The 23,453-nt window shown below is 41.1% G+C and overlaps 1 long non-coding RNA gene across 4 annotated transcripts in view; it reads right to left on the bottom strand.

The window, feature by feature from the left end:
- LOC310846293 overlaps positions 1–23,250 on the bottom strand; it is an 89,905-nt gene extending 66,655 nt beyond the window's left edge. For 2 of the 4 annotated variants that reach the window (XR_014565225.1, XR_014565226.1), the window contains exons 1-2: positions 23,059–23,250; positions 3,193–3,290 (exon numbers count right to left, since the gene is read on the bottom strand). This is a non-coding gene — a long non-coding RNA (uncharacterized lncRNA). Of the gene's footprint in view, positions 1–3,192; positions 3,291–6,633; positions 6,915–7,284; positions 7,410–23,058 lie in introns of those variants that run through there. The other 2 variants (XR_014565227.1, XR_014565228.1) reach the window with 2 other exon arrangements.
- Positions 23,251–23,453: the final 203 nt, after the last annotated feature.

A 23,453-nucleotide genomic window follows, 5' to 3' on the forward strand; every position in this document is an offset into this window, starting at 1 on the left:
TATAGAAACATGGAATGAGTGACTTTGTGCTACTTTGAATATAAGCCCACTATGGGTCCTTACTGCAGGGGTAGCTGATGTGGTTCCCTTCACAAATTATTGGACAAAAACTTCTATAAGGCACAGCCAGCATGTTTAATAGTTGGGGATGATGGGAATTGTAGTCCATTTTTTTTAAAAAAAAAAACCACACATGGAGGGCACCATTAGACAGTGGAGAACAGTGCTAAAAACTGAATTGTGGACTAGGGGAAAGAAAGAAAAAAGATTGTGAGAACAAAGCTGATATGAGGCTTGCTACTTGCAGTTACTTTGGGAGCAATTGCCTTTATTTTACAAGCACTGAAATGTGCGAGAATAAGCTCACTGTTATCATTGGCTGCATTTGGTGCTGAGCTTTTTATTTCCAGTCTCTTATGAACTCAGTGTTTGGCAAAAGCTCAGAGAAATCCCATCTGCTTTAGCATGTGGTAGGAGGTTAATGGTGACAAAAAGTCACACTCCATGAGAGCTTTTCTCATTTCTTCAGTTTTCCTGACAAGTGGCTTTGCCAGCTTTCAGGCCTCCTTTTCCCACAAAGGGCATCAATGTTTCATTAACCCTTCCCCCTCCAGAAGATGGCCTGTTTTATGTCAGGAACGCCGCTCCTTTTTCCTGCACCTTCTGCTTTTCGCAGGCAGGGCTGCATGGGGCCCCTAATTTAACACAGTTTGGGCAGAGACCGTTTCTTTTCTTTCTTCAAATGCCAAGGTGAAGCCCAGTAAACTCCTCACATTGCTTTGTGCCATTCCATCAAGGAAGGAAAGAAAGAACTTCCATTATTGGGCAGGTCACCATTCTTTCCTGATGTCAAGTGATGAGTTTCCAGACTGTAACCATGCTGACATTTGCTGCTGCCCTTCGAAAGCTGAAGCATTGAATTGAGTCATAAATGACTTTTTGACTGAGCTCAGTCTTGCTTCTTGTGAATTTTGTTACTTCGCTTGATACAGATTACTACTGAAGGGTTATGGGAACAAAATAAAACATCAGCTCATTTCCTATGGTATAAACAAATGCCGTGGATAAGAAGAGAATCATATGCCTGGTATTTGTGTCGATTTTTAAAAAATCACAACTAACTGTATTGGGGGGCTGCCTAATGCGTGTAATAAGACATTGGCAGAATTTGGGGCATGCAGTGAGTGCCTGGTACCTTACCAAGTGAGAGAAATATATACATATTAGAGTGGAAGGTTGAAAGAAAGGTGTGTGTGTGTGTGTGTGTGTGTGATAGAGGGAGAGAGAGAACTTATGATCAGAGAGATCTTATGATCAGAATCTCAAAACACAACATTTACAATGGTGCTTGTGATCACCATTGGCCAAGTGAGGGACTACAGTGCAATCTTACCTATACATGCCTACTCAAAATTCAGTTTCACTATTTTCAGTGAGTATTACTATCAGCTATCTGTTTATACGATTGCATGCTTACTCTTTTGTTGCTTGGCAATCAAAATAAGGATGGATTTGGCCCCGGGGTTTCTTCCTTGTGCAAAAGTCGTATGGCACTAGGGCTTGTGCAAGTGGCCTTGCAAAATTAGCCACCTATTTCTGGTTAGAGAAATTATGGGGTTGGAGAGGTACCGTTTCACCAAATTTATCCTGGGGAAGAAAAATTATCCAACAGTGTCTTAAAAGGTGATGCTCACCTTCAGCTGTGGCAATAGTGCAGCTTATTTCTTTTTTCCAAAGGGAGTGTTGGTGGTTGCTGCTGCTGAGCCTTTTCACTGGCACTGTCCACAATGCCCCAAAATGTTGTAGCTGTTGCCTGCCCCTCCAGACTTTGGGGTATCATGTTAAAGGGGTCCGGAAAGAGTTGGGGTTCTTACTTGATGTATGTCATAGGACCCCCTCACCTTTGATTGATGTCTCCAAGGCGTACATCCAGCAAGTGGGATGGTTGTCAATGGTCATACCCAATGCCTATGCCAAAACCTTTACACCTGTAATCAGTAAAGTTGTGGCCTGATTTGACCCAAAGTAATGTTGCTTAACCAGCTAACCTGCTTCTGGTGTAAATGGGCTGACTCATCAGCTCAGGGAGAACAACGAAGCATACTACTACTAGCACCAGGTGACTGCTGACCAATCATACTAGACAAGAACCACCGCTCCTGCCACTGCAGCTGGCCAGCCCAAAACACAGTGTGGTCTGTGCAGGTGACGATGGGCAGTCAGGCACACAATTTCTGCTGCAGCTAGCATCCCCAGGTAATTCAAGATAGGGGATGTCGCCACACCAACAATAATGCTTCTTTTGCCACAGCAATCATGCTGTTAGTTTTGTTACCACCATATTGCTCTCTCTCCCCCCCCCCTTTTCCTCTCTCCTTTCAAACAACTGAGAGAAGCCAGGAAAAGGGCAAAGCAGCGCAGTGGAAGAAAATGGAGGAAAGGATAGATCACACATTGCGCATCTTAGCTCGGAGTCTGAGCACAGCCCTGACCCTAAAATGTAGCTTGGAGAGGGAAGGGCAGGAGGCAGTGGGATGGGCAATGGCAGGTGGGCTGCTGCCACCATCTCTTCTGCTGTTGCCTGAGGAAAGCAACTTGGTTTGCCTCATTATGAAGCTGGTTCATTTCTGCATCCCCTTCATTTTGCACCTTTCATTTTAGATCAGCTGGACTCTTTTCTTCTCTTTATTTCTGCTCTTTTTAAAAGCAGTGCTCTTTTTACTCTTCTGCCTTTCTTCCACTCTCTTTTAGGAGGGTGTAGATAGCTTCTGTGCACAACATACAAATTGCTTCCAATGTTCTCATTTTGTTTCCTTTGGGTATGCTTGCTAACTTTTAGAGTGCAAAGATGCCTGCACCCATCACATCCTGTTCAGCCATTTTGAGATGTGATAGCCTCAAATGCCATTTCTGCACTTAGATGATTATCTTAATAGCCCTTGAAACATCATTATTTGCTAATGTGCACTTAAACAAAGGGCAGTCATAAACGTCCCATTGAAAGTGGGGGGAGGAATTGGCAGCAGTATTTAAGAATGCATTTAGTCCATTAGTGTACACCACATACATAAGAATAAAAAATGAAGGATCTGGTATTTGTTTCTATCATTATACAGCAGTTTTATATTTACTGCCAAACCTTGGTCTAACAACTCTGCACACTGAAAAATGAAAGCAACCTTTCTTACTTACAAGTGGCCTCTGAATACCATTTTGCTAGAATCCAAGTGGGGAGTGTGCATTCCACAAGGGTCCTTCATGAGGGCTTCACATCGGCAACTGGTTGCCCACTGTAAAAACAGGGTGCTGGGTTAGATGGGCCATTGGCCTCATATGTTGTGTATTTCCAAGAAAAGAAAAGAAAAGAAAAGAAAAGGGCTAAAGATTTAAATTTTCAAAGGTCCTTATAGAAACTAAGGTTTATTCACAATATTTTCTCTATCTTGAAAATAGCATGTAGCCATACAAACTTTCTCTTTATGGCAGATTCACAATCCAGATCCTCCTCCTCCCACCGTCGTGTTTTTTGCCTGGTTTATTGCACTTTCCCCAATTCTAATAATTATCTTGAATAACATACCTGCAAAATTTGCCTGCTTGGTTTCAGAAAATAATGGCAGTGGCCGCTACCAGCAGATGCCCATGTCATATTACCTTTTGTCAAAGTCTTTCTACAATTGCATTCTCTGTGGTTATTCACCCACAAGGGAGACAGCTTTTCAGTAGTGGCATCCCAGCTTTGCAAGCCCCTTCCTAATGACAAGGAAGGGGCTCGCAATGGCAAGCCTGATGGCAAGATCCTTGCCTTTCCAAAGCAAGTTTATTTATCTACACACTTTAAATTGTCTAAGCCAGGCATGTGGCCTTAAAAATTTTGTTGGACTACAAGTCCTGTCATCCTTGACCATGGGTTGTTTGGGCTGTAGCTGTTGAGAGCTGGGGTTCAACAATTGAGGAACCACATTTCTCCCACCCCTGACCCAAGCTCCAGTTTACTTGATATTTTAAAATAATTTTGAGTACCCTTGTAAAAAAAATCCATACTACAGTTAATGGGTTATATCCAGTCATGTTGCTCAGCTGACAACAAGGCTTCTGTCAGCAGAAGGATGGTAGCCACTGCCAGTGATTCCCTCTCCCATTGCAGCTCCCACCCATACCTCCCAGCCCTCTGCCAAAGATATAGGAGGGCTCAGAAGGGGAAACTGCCAAAAATTCCTTCCCCCTTTTGCTAAAAGAAGCTTTACTGTCAGCTAAATAATACTGTGAGACACAGCCCAGCTGGTATTCAACATGAACATTTGAGATCAAAAGTCAAATGTGTTAAATGTGGCCTGATTTAGGAGGAGCAAAAGATACTGAGATTTTGGAGATGTACCATCTGATCCCAAAACTCTTCAAGCAGTAAAGGGCCATCTGACACCGCTGCCCTTTGGGAAGCACATCAGATGCAGTCCCCTACTTTGGTGGGGCTGCCAGTGTTATTTGATTTTGTGAGAACATGCATATTGTTGTACACTGCTCTGAAATCTGAGCTGAACAATGGCTATGCAGATGTTTCAAATTAATAAATGCTATACCCTTTCTGAAGGGAGGCGGGTGCTGCTGTGGGTTAAACCACAGAGCCTAGGACTTGCTAATCAGAAGGTCAGTGGTTCGAATCCCCATGATGGGGTGAGCTCCCGTTGCTTGGTCCCTGCTCCTGCCAACCTAGCAGTTCGAAAGCAAGTAGATAAATAGGTACTGCTCCGGCGAGAAGTTAAACAGCATTTCCGTGCACTGCTCTGGTTCGCCAGAAGCGGCTTAGTCATGCTGGCCACATGACTCGGAAGCTGTAGGCCGGCTCCCTCGGCCAATAAAGCGAGATGAGCGCCGCAACCCCAGAGTTGGTCACGACTGGACCTAATGGTCAGGGGTCCCTTTACCTTTTATACCCTTTCTGATAGCCAAGGAGAGGCAGCTGGTGACAAACTGTGTCTGTTGCTCTCTGCCAGACGCTGAAGGGAATCCTATCAGCCCCAGCTTGCATAGCCAATGGTCAGGGATGATGGGAGTTGGAGTCTGGAAGGCACCAGGCTCAACTCCCCTGATGCATACTGTATGAGAACCAGCCAGGGGAAGACTAGTTCTTATCAGCATGTCATGGGTGGGGATGAGGATAGCTTTAACTAGGTAATTCTGTTCATATCCTCCAGTGCACTGAGCCTTATTTCCTACTTGCATTTGCAGCAACAGCATTTGTTAGCTTTTGGTTTGCCCATTCTAGAAACACAATTAGCATAGGCTAAATATGATTTCTGATGCAACATATTGCTGTTGTAGTTATTCTTATCAGTGGGAGGCCAGCCACATTAATACAATGGTAACTAATACCTGGTGCTTGGAAGGCGGTAAAATTAAAAGCTACAGAACATGCCAAGCAAATTATCCATTGCTGAACGGGGGAAGAAAATTTTCTTCCTGATTTCCACAGATGATCAACTTATGCCTTGAAGCATTAGACTTGATTACGCTAATCATTATTTTAGCTTACATAGCTACAAACTTTATTAGTGTTGCCCAGTGACTCTGCTACTTTGGGAATTTAATCAAACGGTTAGAGTAAATGGAGCTATTTGCTTTATCCCTAGAGGCGTGCATATATATATATATATATATATATATATATATATATATCCACTTCAAATATCATTGAAATAAATATTTGACTCTATACCCCAGTGAATTTTAGAAGGTTATTTATTTACTTATTTATACTCCACATACTCTGGCTGTATCTTAGCCATTGCAATTTCCCAGGAGCTTCTTCTACAGTTTCAGTTGCTTTGGGGCATTTATAATACTGGATGCCAAACTCTGGTTTTTATAATATTTTGCCTTGCACCACAATAGAGGTGCCATAGTATTGTTTTCCTCTCCACCCTGGCGCTTGATAGCCAGAGCTGAGCTGGATGTTGAGGTCTTAAGAGTTCCATATTTTAATTTGCTTTTAATAATTAATGTATATGTGGCTTTGCTTTTAAAATATTATTCTCCACCTATGCTTTTACAATCCTTGCTGGAGGCCTTTTGGTACAAGAGGGAAATGCTTTGGGATACTGATTTCTACGTTTTAAATATATGCTGCTCACAGAGCTGGCCCAAGACATTTTGCTACCTGATGTGGAAAAGCAAATGTCACACACAAATCAGGTTGCATAATAATACCTAAGGCCAGCCAGGTTATTTAGGCACCTGAGGCAAAAAACCAAAAATGAAAAATGAAACAAATCTCCTGCTTCTTGGCAGAAAACAGAATAATGATGAATTAATAAGTTTTTGCTGCCCTTTCATGACACTCAGAATCATCCACCTGATGCACCTGCCTCACTCTGTCTAATGGTAGAGCTGGCTCTGGCTACACGTCTAAACTATATACCAAAATGCCTTCAGGAGGGGGAAAGTGTGAACACAGAACAGAATAAACCACCAATGCGAGATGTGTTGGTGCATTCATTGTTGGTTGGGGGGGGGGGAATTGACGCGCAGCGTAAATTAATAATGCAGAGTTTTAAAGAATGAAAGCTTTACTGAGTTAAAATAAACTTCTTTATAAACAACATGGTTCCAAACAGTTTGACTGAGATTACATACTGACTTTGTTCACAGCTGAGGCAGACAGACTCTCACTGAACTCTTACAGAGAGCACAAAGTGAAACTGGCGACTACGTCACACGTCAGAATGACTCAACAGTTAGCAGTTAGGCTTGAATAACTTTAGGAGGCCCAAATGATTGTGCAGTCCCAGCACTTCCCAGCCTGCTTTGCTGCTTCTGCTCTAATGTGTCTTTGTCACATGACAAAAATGGTATAAAATAAGAATTCCTGCATGCTAAGATCCAAGTTTGGGGCATGCTCAAAGCAGATCCCTAAAGTAGACAATACTGACCTAGATGGCACAATGGCCTGACTCTGCTGCTATGATCGAGCATCCCTAAAGCACTGTGCTTGCCAACTGCCACCTTTGCATGCCCAAAGGCTTCATCTCTTCAGCAGGAGGACCTGGAGTGGGGCTGATTCTTTGTAGGATTAAGATCAGCACAGGCCAACACCTGAGGCAACACAAACCCTCTCACAGCAGGTATTCACAAGCAACCTGCTCCACCTACATCACCTCAAAAGGATTCAAAATCCAGATTAACACCAGTGACTTTATCATGTTGTCAAGCTTATTTGTGCAACAACTGGAAAGAAAAGCTTTCCAATGTTCAGCACTGGAGCAATTACACCTTTGAGCCTCACACCTTCAAGATCTTGTCCCTTCTCACTGGGCTCATATGCTATGTGGAGTATTAGGCATCTCCTTAGGGATGGTGACACACAGAAATTCAGCCTGGGCTTCAGTCCCACAGACACAGGAAGATCTGATGCTAGTAGCTGCTCAAGTTTCCAGCCATGAGACATCACAGAATCTAGCAGGGTCACCTGCTCTTCCTGGAGTTGTAGCACCCTGTAAACATAATTTACTGGCACATGTAAATATTCAGCTTCTTTGAGTATAGCTTTCCCTGTGAGATCTCCATGTCAGAGATAGTGCAGCAATGGTCCAGGTTGCATTTCTGTCTATTAAGTCTGTTAAGTTGTGGGTGAACATATCAGACGACACAGCGATTCTTCAAACAGCTCTTGTTTATTCAGAGGCCAGAACAGAACTGAACTGAAGGGTTCAGTCAGCCTGCTTATATAGAGCTTCAGTACAACATAACTGTAACAATTTTCTAAAACTATCCAATCACTGAACGTCACTTTTGATCCCTTATTTGCATAACTATCTACAGTATCCCCCTGCTGTCCCAGGGTGAAAACTTCAATACATAACACCCCTCCCCACCGAGATAAGGCGTTAGTTACAATCGTAATAGTTTCCTTATATACAGCACTACACGTAATGGTTCAATTAGGCACAAAAGCATATCGGTTACATTTCACATACTTCCATTAGACCAACAGTGTTACATGTCCGACAACATAGTCCTTTAAATAAGTTGGGTGCTTGGAAACTCTGCCAGACCGCCGGGGACCGGTAGCCAAGTCTGGGGGGCCGCCCAATTCAGTCACCAGTTGTGACTTGTTGGAGTCAAGGAACAGCTGGCCTGGCAGAGGCAGAAAAGAAAGCTTTTGGGGTCCATGCAGAGCATCTGCCATGTGCCACCTACACTCAGCCAGATCAATTCCTGGGGTGATGACAAGAGAGGGAGGGGCAGGAATAGCAACTCCCTTGCAGTCATGAAGAAGAGGAGCTGCAACAGCAGCAGGAAGCAGAGGTAGACCTGGGGTCCACATTTAAAATAAAGGCACAGTCCCATTTGTTTTTCAGTTCCTCTCTCCTGTTGGCCCAGAAAAAGTTCACGTCTTTTAAAGGCTGTTCTTTCACAATACAGGAGCATGTCTATAATAATGAACAGTATTTTTGAGCAGCTTTTGAAGCCACTTTTGAAGAAACGGCTTTGTATTCCATTATCTTTTCACAATGGATAGGTTTTTTTACCTCCAGTTTCCAGACAAATCTGTCAGTTCCATGAGACCAATATATTCTTTCAGTGCAGCTGCTTGTTCCATGTTGAATTAATTCAAATGTTATCTGTCAGACCTTCCTCTGTTTGAACCCCATTACTAGAAGCCCCGTCTTCAAGGAGATGTGCATAAACTGCTACTTCTCCTTCACTGCTCCCTGCCTCCCGCTGCTTGTTTTGCCTCCTTCCATCTCCCCCTCCATTCCTAACTTTTTCATTCCTCTAACTGTGGAGTATTTATTCTAAACAATTCACTTTTACTTGTGTGGCTCTGAATTGCAAACTGCCCTGTTTTCCTGCTGCATGTTGTAATCTCCTTATTTGCACCCCTTCAACTTGTGTAGATTTATTTCCTTGGCCAGGTCAACAAGGAGGTCAAACACTTGATAATTATCAACCTGAACTGAGGCTGCTTTGCTCAGGTTGATTAGTATGTTTCCAACCTCATAGGTAATCACTCTGTCTTTGTCTTTGCTTGCCAATTCACACTGCCTTTCTGGCAAAACAAATCACTTCTTAGATCCAATTTAATTCCTTCTTGTTCTTTTGTCTTGATGACATAAACCATATATCCCTTATTACAAGAGTCTACAGGGCATTATCAAATGTCTATGTGTCCAAACACCATCCAGGATTCTAGAAGGAGAAAATGGAAGCTATATGAGAGAAAGCAAAAGGAAATAGATAATTCTAGCATTGGGAAATGACAGCAGGGGAAGTCTTCACAACAAATGCCCAGTATCAAAGGCCTGCTAACAAAAACATAAAGAGTGCTTGCTTTTCACTGCCACAGGCAATTGCCCCAAACTCAAAAGTTGCAGGAACAGCAGAAGGCTGGATAACTGCTCTTATACATTATTATTATTATTATTATTATTATTATTATTATTATTATTATTAGATAGACTTGTTAGTAGCTTGTTAAACAAAAGTCTCCAGGTGACCTTGCATTTAAAATCATTGACGTAGATAAAATTGACACATTCATACAAAACTACATTCAATTCATAAAAATACACAGAACACACACTGTAGATATGCAGTCCCTAGTAAACAAGATTATGCTGTCATGATCTACAATTTGGGGACCCTGCAGTACATGGCAGAGGACTCTGATGAGGATGAGGTTCAGGATCCTTCCAGGGAGTGGGGAGAGAACCACCAGTACCTCAGTTAGGGCCCTTCCAGCCAGACGCCACAGTCTTGCAACTATCCTCTGATTCAGAGGGTGAGTCTCCTGCAGCACTTCTGCCTCCCCAATTGCACACAAGCCAAAGATTCCCTGAAGGTTGCTCAGTCTAAAGTCTCTAAACGGCTCTCTAAAATGCTCTACAATCTTTAAATGGTGGCCTAAACTCAAGAGGCTGTGCCAAATTTTCATGGTTCCATTTGTCATATTAAAATTTGCAATTTCAGTTGGGTAGACTTCATCATCATCAGATCACATTCAGCAAATTATCAAAAAAGGCCAGATCCTTCCCTCATCGCCAACTACATTTCCAGTCAAGCTGGCCATGAGCTGCCAAAGCTGTTGCTGCTTCTGCCTCCATCTTTGGCAACACTTCTGTAAATGGATCTCTGTGCCAAATCAGATGCCATGTAGCAAATGGGATGACGTTGCACTGTGATGCATGAGATGGCGAAAGCCAACAAAATGCTTTATAGTAAATAGTATACTGTATGTCATCATGTACTGATGGGAGGCATGGCAAGGTCACTTGAACAAGCTTCATGATTCAAAACAGGTACAGAAATGCCAAGGGGTGGGTAGGTGTCACAAATTGCCCTTAAATAAGTCATTTTTTGACATACAAAAATGTTTTTCCTCCTTTGTCAAAAGAATCTGAAAACGCATGAGTAATTTAGGCTTGGATTTGGACACTGTGCAAGGAGGGGGTAGAGACAGTGCAGATGGTGAAGTGGAAAATATATACAAATGCTCTTAAAATGTATTAGTAAGACAATATTATTTTTTCAAAAGTTCTAACTAATGTTTCTTTTAAAAATCTACATTCAAGGGATATTTAGGGATGCAATCTACCGTATTTACGCAAATCTAATGTCCCATCGAATCTAATGCACACTTCCATTTTGAAAACCTTGAAACCAAAAAGGGATTTGCTGGTGAATGTAAATGTGCCATCGAATCTAATGCACACCCTAATTTTCATGATGTGATTTGGTGGGGAAAAGGTGTGCATTACGTTAGAGTAAATACAGTATTGCTATGTACGTCCCATGTCCCTGCACAGAGCAATCCCCATGGGGCTGAACTGAACCCTGTTGCCACTTTTTCCCAAGTCCTCATGTGACCCTCTTCTTCTGCTCAGTAAAGTTATGCAAGCTCCATCCAAGGGAAAGATGTGCAATACCAGAGGTGCACATAACCATCCATTCTCCACACTGTCTTGCTGATGCCTGTGCTCATGTGCACACATGGAGGTAAAGAGTAGGTATTTTGGATAAGTCAAATGAAAACAGAAATAGGAGCAGAAATTGCCAGTGTTCGTTTATTTATCCCTTGTTTGGAACAGAAATCATTGCAAGGAATACGATCAGTATTTACTAATGTGCCTGCTTTCCATCTGCAAACAATTTGTAATTGATTGCATCACCCCTTTACCTTCCCATTCCTTTACACTGAGATGAATAGTGTGGAATAGAGTCATGCTGACATAATTTACATAATTAGTTATGTAAGTTAAGTAATTTTGACACAGAAGTTTTCAGCAGACGGCAAACCGCAGTGGAGTGGAAACACCTCTGCATGTGACAAATACAAAAACTGATGTCTTCTTACTGATCTTTAGTGAGTGGGGGAAAGATCCATGAGGATCCATCTGTTTATAGGTGAGTAATCTGTGTGGGGAACTGTCATATCCTTTGTTTTCTCTAAATGGTTGTGCTGTGATTATATCTTTTTAAAAAACAGCACAAACACAATATTTTCATATGAATTGATAATGAACTTCTCTTTTCTAATTACAAATCTAAGTGCATTACCTAAAGAGGAAAGTGCCTAGAAAGCATTCAATAATACTGGAAAAGGCAGACCAAAGTGAGAGAAAAGTTCCCAAAGGTACAAAATCACCATTTCTCCAGAGCCCTATCTCACAAGAAACAGCTTTCCACTTAGCTTACTCCAGACAAAATGGCTTCTTCATTCTCAGAATTTTGTTCAAAATCTGTCTCCCATCTCTATGTTGGTTTTGTCCTGAAAATCACAGTCAGTCTCCTACAATGAACATCTACTCTGAAATGCCATCTCAGCAAGGCACTACAATGGGGTGAGTCTGCTATATGACCCTTCTTTTCTCACCAGTATTGTACATAATGTAACCTATGTATCTTGGCAACACAATGCTCTGCAGCAGAACGCTCTGCTCATTTGAAGATGTTGGTATAAATCCATGATGTGTTCTGGAATATAACAGGATATTGCTCTAGTGAAACTCCTGTACGAGGAGTGCTCGCCTCCAGGCCAGGAGATGCGAGTCACCTGTGGACCGGGGCCGACCTATGCCTCAGGGCAGATAAAAGCCAGTCAGCCCCAGTCCCAGATTGCAGGAGCAACACTGTTGGTAACCTGTTCCTGCCAGCACCCTGTCCTGCTCTTCTGTCAGAGTTCCTGACCTCGCCTGGCTCCTTGCCTTGGATCCCGCTTCAGCCTTGACGGACAGCCTCCACACCACACCCTCGACCCTGGACTGGACACGGACCTCGCCGCACGGTAACACCCTCCCCCTGGGATCAGCACACATCTTAAGGCAGCCCTGTTTAGGGAAGCTTTTAATGTTTAATAGGTTATTGTATTTTAGTGTTTTGTTGGAAGCTGCCCAGAGTGGCTGGGGAAACCCAGCCAGATGGGTGGGGTATAAATAATAAATTATTATTAGTAGTATTAGTATTAGTATTAGTATATTATCTTCTAGAACAGGTATGTGAAACCTATAGCACTCCAGATGTTGTTGGATTCAATCATCCTTCTCCAGCATGCTCGGTGATGGGGGTTGGGAGTCCAACAACATCAGGATGGCCACAGGTTCCTGTTCTTTTGTTTCTTCCCCTGCCTTCTGCTGATGTTATGAGGTGTTGCAGGGTTGAGTGGTTAGCTCTTAGATGTCTTCTGCTGTCCCTGGAAGCTCAAACCAAATAGGAATAGAACTCCAAAAAGGCCCAATAACAAGACAGATATTACATAATCTCATGTTGTGTGACTTGAAACTGAACATTGATTCTGGATCCATATAATAAGACACAAGGTGTGTACCACAATAACTAGGGAAGTCTGTACTGGAACCATTGTTCAAAGGATGCCTGCCATTCTAGGAGAAGCACATGACATCATGTTCAACTTAGTTGCCCTATCATTCAAGCAGAGAACATCCCTTACAGTTTTCTGTGATACTGATATGGTTTACTTTCACTGGGAAGACAAAGGTGGAATCTACACGCATATAAAGAAACACTGTGAAAATGCTTTTTTGAAAAAATGTTTTGAAAAATATATTGAATTTACCATAGCTCCCCATCATCACCTAGTGTCACTTTTGTATATTGCCCTTCACAACACACTTAAAACTTTTTATTTGAAGCTGTATAGCTGAGTCCTAAGTCTGTTTAGGGGGGCTCTCAGTTTATTCAGAGGACTGAATGACATTATTCTAAAAAGAAAGGCTGAACTGTTTCAGATTTCTATATTTTCCTCATTTTTGTTTTTGTTTTCTGCATTCAAAAATTTACCCCAGAACAATCTAATGTATTTGGGAATTATTAGTTTAGAACAGTGGTGGCTTCTGAGAGGTTCTGAGGCAGTGGTGCCCCCGTCACTACAGCAGCAGTGTGGTCACTGAGATGGGAATGTGGCAAGTTTCGGGGAAGCGTATAACTCAGGATCATCAAATGAAATAATTTAGCAGGAGATGAAGGATAAAAGGAAAGATTTCTTCACAAAACACATAATAAAAGTGTGGAATTTGGTACCAGAAGATGTGGTGACAGGCTGCTCTGAGGTTTAGAAGGCATATGCCGCCGAATACCAACTGCTAGGGAGCAATAGTATAAGAGATTGTCCACTGTAGGAAACAGGATGTGGAGTCTGGTGGGTCTTGGGCCTGTCCCATTTGAGCGCTTCTCTGAGATCGTCAACATGGAAGCACTCAACAAAGTCATTTCTACTGCAAGTTTCAACCAAAAGAAAAGCAGCATGTTCTTCCTTCACAAACTTCGTGATAGGGCTGGTGACAGTGAGTTTATTAAATTTAGCCTCAGGATGGGCAAAAGATATATGACATTTTGGTGGCAAATGTTAATTTCTCCACATAGCCATATGGCCACATAATAGTTGGAGCTGGTTTTTTTCTGTCATTTAGCAGTTATTAATAGGCTTAACAATTCACTTTTTCAAAAAAAATTATTTAACAGAACACATTATTAATGTGTTCCATAATATTGGGTCTATTTGTCTCATTGTCAGTTTATTTTAGACAAATCCAAATACCATGGAATTGAGGTGCCAGGAGCTGCAAGCAGCTTTCATTCTCTTGATTGTTTCAGCCCAGGCCATACTGGCTGTGCTACAAAAGGCACCATCTGGTGCTGTTGATGCTTGAAAAGAAGCCATTTTCCTTTGTGCAAACCCTGCAGTCCACAGCCCTGAAGAAGGTGTGCCTATCAGCTGCTTTGCCTCACTAGCATATGGGTCACTATTTGTAAAACTGAGCAGGATCTGTCCTTATCATGGCATCTAATGTCTGCACTACATCTTTCTTCTTGAATCTATAGTTAACTGAAGGGAACAGTTGTGCTATAAATGGCTAGTAGTCTATATGGTAGCTGTCACCTAATCAATTTAAGGGAGGTTAAAGACCCATAAATGACCAGCCTGTCTCTAGCTTATCTTGAACCACAGAGATCTCAACCATTTTAACCAAAATGGACCACATGATGGATTAGCTGGTGGAACAAAACCACTACAACAAATATTTCAGTGAAGCATCACTGACCCACCATTACCATACCATTAGCATACCAGGAACAAATTTCTATCATATTTTGGAGGAAACTTCATTAACTTGAAGGAAGCAAGGCAACAGAATAAATGATATTAGAATGCACAACATAACCACCACTTCTTTCTTCCTTTGGTCCATCACATGGCATAAAAGCATTCATTCATTCTTCCCTCTCCCCTTTTTTCCACCCATGACCTTTCCACTCATGGTTTTCATGCCTTTGTGATGGCCCAAAGGGAGAAAGAATAGGTTATTTGTGGTAACTGAAAGCCAGTTTACCTCTAGAGTATCTACACATACCTAAAGATAACACAAAATTAATGTAACATGCTAGCTATGCTTTGTTGTTCCTCTGCCAATTCAGGGGAGCAAGCAGGGATGTCTGTAAGTTTTAAAGCTTCTTAATGGTTGTTCAGTAGCTCAGATGCCTAAGATGATGCATTATTAAAGCATGAGACCATAGTGGTTGAGCATCATCATCAAGATGACCACAGGAGGGAAAATATCTATTCTATTTCTTGTGAGTAACCTTCCCATCAACCCTAGCCAGCATATACTGACTGGGACTGTGAAAGTTGGAGCTCAAACATGTGGAAGGCACCAGACTGCATTGCCATGAGACTGAAAGTTGTGTGTCTTGTCCAATAGTCATCTCTAGCCTGTCTTGACACTAATCAAACCTGCCTTAGTATTAACAGCATATTAATTAAATCCATGCACTTTGTGCCGTATACCACGATTCATGCATAATAAAATCAGCCACAACATACACACCCCCAAAGTCCCACTAAGCATGTTTACTAGAGTGTAAGGACTGTTAGAAACAGTAGGGCTTACTTCTGAGTAAACATGCTAGGTTTTTGTCTATGGACGCAGGTAGCATCTGCACCAAATATTTAAATTCCTCTTATACCATTTTTAACAGTCATAGCTTCCCCCCAACGAATCTTAGAAACAGCAGTTTGTTATGAGTGCTGGAAATTGTAGCTCTGTGAAGGGTAAACTTTGGGATTCTTTGGGAGAAGCCATAGGTGTTAAAGTGGTAGAAGGCTTATGCTAAACAAGGACTGCTTGTTATGGACCAGATGACTGTATGCTTCATTATGGAATTGGCTAGCTAAATCAGAGGGTAAAGATAATTCATTGGTCCTAATCCAGCACACAGCATTTGGCACATTTAAGTCCATTGAAAACAATAATAAACAGCATTAAGCAAGGACTTTTCATACAGGCAAAATAATTTTTTGTGAATTTATTGTGAATGTGTCCTTCCTGGTTTCTTCAAAGACTGGATTGTTTTTGTTTTTTAGATGGAGAACTTGTGGCATTCCAGATGTTACTGGACTACAACTCCCATCATCAGTGACCATCGATCATGATGGATGGAACTTGTTGGAGCTGTAGTACAGAACATCTGGAGGGACACAGTTTGCTCATCTCTGCTTTAGGAGCAGGAGGTGGGGGTGATCTGCTGCATTTCTACATAAAATGGTTTCTCTTGCTAGAATGCTTCCTACAGTAAACTCTTTGGCTTAATGCTAGCTGTTATTGTATTGGCAGAAGCTGCACACATCTGTAAATTTCCTTCAGCTAAGAATGTCATTATACTGTGATTGTTCATAGATGGGTTTTTATTGTTAATTAAGAAGTATCCGGTTGAATCATTTCCCCTATATTAAAATAAAGATCTAAACGTAACCTACAGTTACTATCAGAATATAGCACAGAAACTGAGCATAGTAAATGCAAAAAAAAGGAGAATGCTGTTAAAATGGCAACATGATCTTCCTCGATGCGTCTTGCCTACTGATTATCTAGAGTAGGTCTTTTTTTGTTGTTGTTAAGTGCAACTCTCTTTGTCCAGATATAATACTTTTTTTAAAACAACACCAACACATATTTTGAATCTTCAGAGCACAACTTGGGCAGTCCCACTAACAGCACCAGCATTGCTACAGCTCTGCCAGTCTTGCACACTGACTCCAGTATATTATGCAAGTGTTGTCGTGATATGGCACTGACGCTGTAGGGTAAATCTTACATGCTATTTCACCATCCCAGCACTGACATTTTAAAAAATCAGCTAGTGTGGGTTTTGTCACAATACAATGGTTCTGCTCCATTTTCCAATTGTGGACATCCATGTTATGAGCAACAGTACAGATTGCGCTTTATGTGATTGATTGATTGATTGATTGATTGATTGATTGATTGATTTTTTTGCCAGATCCTCCTCCCCCAGTGGGGAATTGCCACACAGCTGCATGTGCTTAAGATTCATTTATTTCAATGGGACTGATGTGTTGTTGAGCTGCATGCAGGATTGCAGCCCAAAGTTGGCAAGTGAGCAGAACTAACAGGTGAGAGGGGTGTTCACAATGCATCTTCTATGCAGACCCTTGTTAATGTAACCCTGGGCAAACAGCTTTTCCTTTTGCACGAACCTCTGATTATCCAAATGTGTTAGAGATCCCCCAGGCAATTCAGGTATAGAAGGTTAGTACATTTCATATTTCACTCTAGAAACTGCTTTCTGACAAAAAGCAATTTTTCATTTTAGCATATTTGCATGCAGAATATAATTCACTCACTTGCACCCTCTAGTGGATTCCTTTAGATTAATACAAATACCTTTTCTTCAGAGGCTTCATGGTGCAATCCTGCCACTGGTTTTGAGCAAGTGGTGTGTGTATTTTTAACTTTGGTGGATTTTATACGTGGTCAGTGGTGTGAAAGGTTGCTTCTTAATCTCCTCTTTTTTTTGTCTGTTAAACCACTGCCATACTCTCAATGTGCAACACTTTAAATACTTTAACAAAGAATTGTTCTTACTTTTGTCTGAACATTCCACCACTATTTCTTAATTGCCATGTGGCTATTATGCTTTGCCATGTTGGTTGACATCTGCAATATATACAGGATGAACTCTCATTAAAAAAAACTTCCATTTATCAAACTTTTAGCTTAAAAAGTAGCAATTAAATTGATGCAGCTGAAGATAACAAAGGAGAAAGAAAAGAGACAAAAACGGGGGGAAGGAACACATGGTGCAATAAAAGGATTCAGCCATTTAGTGCATCAATTCTATGCCATTTGTGACAATCCTGGCTTGTTCTCTTATAATTTCTTCAAGCTTTCTTCCAAAGTCAGGGCCTCTTATGCTGGACTACAGTGACAATGGAAATGGCACAGGAAAACTGAATTGCATATAGCAAGCAAAAATAAAGTCATTTTGCAGAGCCACAGCTGACACACCTAAATTTGTCCTTTATTTAAGTGGTTTCCTAGGAAGGCAAGGTGAAAGAGAAGTGGAAATAGAAAAGAATATATCAACTCCTGAAATTAAAAAAATACATGAATCCGAATTTCAAACATGCTAATGGGGGTCTGAGTTAGCAGTGACTGGCTAGGAGATGGTTCATGAGGTTACCTTGAACAGCTCAGTGAAAATGTTGGCCCAGTATGCAGTAGTTGTGGAAAAGGCCAAAAGACGAACTTCATATTAGATATCTTTAGAGAAAGGATCAAAAGTAAAACTATTGTGATTACAGTGCCTTTGCACAAAGCTACTGTGCAGTCATACTGGGAATGTTGTGTACAGTTCTGGTTGCTACACTTCAGAAAGTATATTGTAGAGCTGGAAAAGATTCCAGGAAATAATCAAAGGGCTAAAGCAACTCTCCTGTGAGGAAGGATTGCAGTGCTCAGGGCTTTTTAGTTTAGAAAAAGTGAGAAAGGAAAGACACAAAAACACGACAGAGGTTATGTAACATCGTGCATGGTGAAGTCTCTAACATGTCACTGCAGCAGACAGGTTTCCATGATATAAACACATGACAAGGAGCCATAGGAAATCTGAGATCATGTCACTTGTCATGTATTTACCATGTTTTCATGTATATGGAAAATGCTATACCAGAACCTATTGAAAAGGCCACGTATAAACCAGCCTCTGAAGCTTGCAAAGGTGACCTCAACTGATGATTCACACATGTAGGTCATGACTGGCTAGAACAGGAAAATGCAGATCCACAAATACATTCCAATCAAAGAGTCATATTTTGGGGGATGAATTGTCTCCTGTACCCTGTGATGCATTATCCATATTTACAGGTGAAAAAAATGAAGTAGCAGTAGTGTTCTTAATGTCAGTTTGATCCCATCCATGTCTTCAGAAGTGGAGATGAAGTTGCACTAGTAGTTGGAAGAATGGTCTGAAGGCACCTGCTATATCTGGATGGGAGGCCACCCTATGGATGCCCCTGTTAGCTCATGAGAAGAAGAGTAGGATACAATTGCAAAAGCCAATTGTTTCCAGCTAAGTGGAGCACAACAGACACCTTAAGACTGCAAAGCCAATCTCATTTCATTTTGTCCATTGCATTGATTCTGCACATGCACATTCCCTTCATCCACAGTAATATACACCTTGCTTTACATATGGTAAATCCTGATTCAACAAATCACATGATCAGGTTTATTATACATTTATAATACACACATTGACCAAGTCTATGCAACTTTTGGGGGGAAGGAAATCTAATCAGTTGCAGTCACCCCCTTGATAATTAATGCAAATTCTGCTGACACGGTGTATTATATTAAATATGCACAGCAAGTTCTATCACCATGCTTCTCTCTGCTCCTGTGATTTAATGTACCAGGGTATGCATAACAATCTCAGATACTGGGCGACAAGAAGAAGCAAGCAGATATCTAGCTGATCTTTTGCATTTAGATGTATTTTAAAACTTGAGTTACCCCCCCAACCCCCCCCCCAAAAAAACCCAATGTCCTTCTCATGAAGCTAGTTCATTTGCCTTTCAAGATACGATGGTTGTATTCTGTATAAAAATAGCCACATGAAAAGTCTGCAAAATCAAGCTTGATACTTTACCGACCTCACTAACACAAGACCTTGGCAATCCACAACAATAATGCCTTTTTAAAGAGTCAATTGTGTACATTATAAGATTAGCCCTAAACTGTGAGCCTCGGCAAGACAATTTGCTCATTGCATGGTAAACCATGAATATATATTTGGGTTGCATATTTGAATGTTTGTCCATTTCAGATTTTTTTGGGGGGGGAGGCTGCCTTAGTTCTAGATATATACCGGTAAAAACTCCCCACAGCTCAGTTCAAAATCATCTCGGATAATTTAAGCTGTTTTCCAAAATGAACAAACCCATTTCTTGTGAGTCCATTCGAAACTTTGAAAAGTTCAATGCACTTTTTATTACATGATTGTAAACATGAGATCCGAATGCTTCCTCCAATAAGCTTAATATCTCCTTACTGCTCCAAGATATAAATCCTGATATAACACATTCAGTGGCCAGATATTGTATTGCTACAGTGGCGTAGCGTGGGGGGTGCAGGGGGGGGCCAGCCGCACCGGGCACAACATCTGGGGGTTAGGGGCGCAAATCCACAGGTTAGGGGGCACAAATTACTTGCCTTGCCCCGGGTGCTGACAACCCACGCTACGCCACTGTATTGCTATGGTTGACATACGTCAGAGGGTGGTATGTGCCACACAGCAGCTCTAAAACTGAATGTTTGATTTACATGTTTTGTGTGCTTTTATCTTATGCTTGTCTACTGTGAGAATATGAGTATGTGTACCCTCTACTTCTGCAGTTACTCTATTGCCCTTCTAACATGTTTTATTTACATATGGAGGTGCTCTTACCTTCTGCTGATCTATGTCCGTAATAAAGATTTGGATGATTGGAATAAGCTTCCAAAGTCCACTGTGAACCCTGCACACTTCCAAACCATGAGGTTGGGACAACTTTTGGGGGAAATGCTGCTCAATTTGCAATAAGGGAAGCATTATGAGCTATAATTCATATTCTGAACCAAGTAATAATGAGTTTTGTCAACCTCATTACCTAGACTCCTTTCCTCTGGCTGGGTTTTCTCTGTGCAGGATGTTGCTTGGAGTTTTCCTACAGTGGAGCATTTGATCAGGCAATGCTTCCACTTGTTGTCTGAAGTGGTGCATCCCACACACACAAAAAAGTTACCACATGGTGTGTCGTTTGTCTTTCACAGTTAAAAACCTTTGTTCATGGGAATGAGGGCCAGACATATGTTTGATTTAAAAAGAAAGGAAAACAAAGATTCTCGGGAAACAAGATTTTCTCTCAGATACTCTGCTGAATGGCACCCCATGTAGGCACACTGGATACATACAGCCCTCTGCTCATAAACTGCTAATGAGATACTTTCAAATGTCATGGGATGCTGCCTAGCACAAGCACAACTCAGTTATAATCAGTTGCTCTATTCTTAATCACACAGGATTGGTACGGTACAATATCCCTACAAAAGTCCGCAGCCTAGAGTACAGAAACCACTGTTTTACCGGTGGGGTGGGGGGAGGTTAACTGCTCAGTCTTACCTATAGGAAATATGGGTCCAAACCATCCAAGGTTAAGGTACTGTCTGACTTGCAGGGGAAGCAGCTTGCTGCATTGACAAAGTAAAGTAGTGAAGGGATGTCATTTTGTTCAGAGAAACACCTCTGGAGGTAGAGATTATACCTCTTCCCTCCTCCTGCCTACCACTGCTCTGAACAAATTGACAGCCTGCCATGACAGCATTTCAGGGAGAGCTGGGGGCAGAGGAGTTAGATCAACCGTAGATCTCCTGCAGAATGTGTTGTTTGGCCCTAACCTACATATTTCAATGGAAGAAATTAATCACATGCAGGTATCTTCCTCACGTGTTGAACTCTTAATATTGAAATTGATGAAATACAAAAGTGCATAACTTTTGGAGAGATAACGTGCTTTGTTTTTAAAAGGTGCCTTTGTCTAAATTAACTTTTTACATTTTAAAAATATTTATTTCTTTAAATTCACCACCACCATAAACTTTTCTTGATAGTCCAAAGTAGATTTTACACACACACACACACACACACACACACACACACACACACACAATAACAACAAAAACAGCAACAGGTTGAAAACCAGCAAATAATAATATGTAGAAAATAAAATATAAAATACTGTTTTCCCCTTAGCATCATTTTCTGACAAAAAACAGAAGAAACATAAGACTGTGTTGAGGAAGGCATAGCAAAATGAAAGAGAGAGCAAATAATTTCCCATATCCTTACAACTGTTAGTGTCATCAATATCCTATGTGTCATCTGATCTGACAGAATAAAAAGCATGATATTATTGTCTCTCCTAAGCCTGAAGAGCATTCACCTGTGCTGCTTTCCAGAGAATTGCTGATGATGGTTCAGAATCATAGAAACACAAGCTACGTGTGCCATTTATTTCACCTACGTTGATAGTTTCCCAGTGTATGTTTTATGCAAAGAAAATATGATTCAAAGTTATTGTAGGATATATACAGCCTTATACAGGGTGAGTCTTTTAAAAGAGGCCCCATGGAACATGTGTACTCTGTATTCACAGGCCTCTTTTTAAGGACTCACCCTGTATAACCAACATGATTAACCTAATTAATGCATGAATGGGGTTAAGACCATAGAATAACCAGTCCTTCAAAGCTTAGCTAGGTCACAGCCCATTACATTGGGAGGAAGGGTTACCAAACTCTTTGTTCTCTCACTTCCACAAGATGAACTCTACCAGTAAGGTGGTCTAAGCTGGATACTCCAAGTTTAGACTGCATGGCTTCAGCAAGCCATCTTTGTGTTTCTATACAAATACTGTAATTTAGAAACTCTTATCTTTTTAAAAATAAGTTAAACTGCCTCTCTTTTCTTGCTGCTGTATGGAAAAACACATTAATCTGACTTTTGAAGAGTTTCAGTTACAGATAGGTAGCCGTGTTGGTCTGCCATAGTCAAAACAAAAAAATTCCTTTCAGTGTATCTGAAGAAGTGTGCATGCACACGAAAGCTCATACCAAGAACTAACTTAGTTGGTCTTTAAGGTCTTTAAGTTGGTCTTTTTGTTTTGAAGAGTTTGTAAGCAAAGCTTGTAAGTAAATTATCAAATGTGTGGTCCCTTTCTATGCTAAGGGAAGTGGGAAGCAATTTAGAAGGGAAGGTTTTAAAGGTCTAACAGCCTATATTTCCACACTTTACTTTGCTGCATGTTTTATGATTTTAAATGTCTGCTGGGGCTCTCTGAACAAAGAGTTGTTACCCCAAACCTGGGTCTAGACATCCAGGGATTTTTTTATTATTATACCATAATACAAAATTAAAAGCCAACAGTTAAAATGTTTTATGAAGTAAGAATCAAGTCCAGTCCTTGGAATACAGTTTTAAATCTGAGCGATGCATGTAAAACCAATCCAAAACATTTGCAGCTTTCAGATATACAAATGTGAATTATTTGAGTTTCTTTTTCCTACTGCCTGGGAGGCTTGAGAATAAAAAGTTTTATAGGCCTGGGCAGTTAGTCTGGATATCATCCATGGGTTTCTGTTGTGGAGGGTGGGGTGATTTAAAAAATAAATCTTCCTGTCAGACTAGGAATATGCTCTCACTTACCGAGTTTAGGATATTCCACCATTTTTCAGCAGAGTTTCTTTTCTTTCAGCAAAGTAAGTGGCTCATGTGTATGTCAAACAAAGCTTTAATAATAAAGAAAATTGTAACACAATAACAAACTGTCTGAGAAAAACTAAAACAACATCATGAGGCAAGAAGCAAGAATGACAGTTGGTCTCTCTAACTGAACTTAACTGAACACTTGAAGGGAGGGGCTGATTCTGGAGCAGAACACAAAAGCCCCGCCCACCAGATGCCAAACATTCTACTATTCAAATTAGGCCCCAGTGTTTTTCTAACCATTTCATCCATGCCTGTGGCTTAATTTGTAAGATGAAATTCTGTAGTAGAAGGAACTACTGAAATGGCAAAACTCTGGCCAAGTTTGTTAAGTA

The sequence above is a fragment of the Podarcis gaigeae genome, assembly GCF_964106915.1.
Source record: "Podarcis gaigeae genome assembly, chromosome: 6".
NCBI lineage: Eukaryota > Metazoa > Chordata > Lepidosauria > Squamata > Lacertidae > Podarcis > Podarcis gaigeae.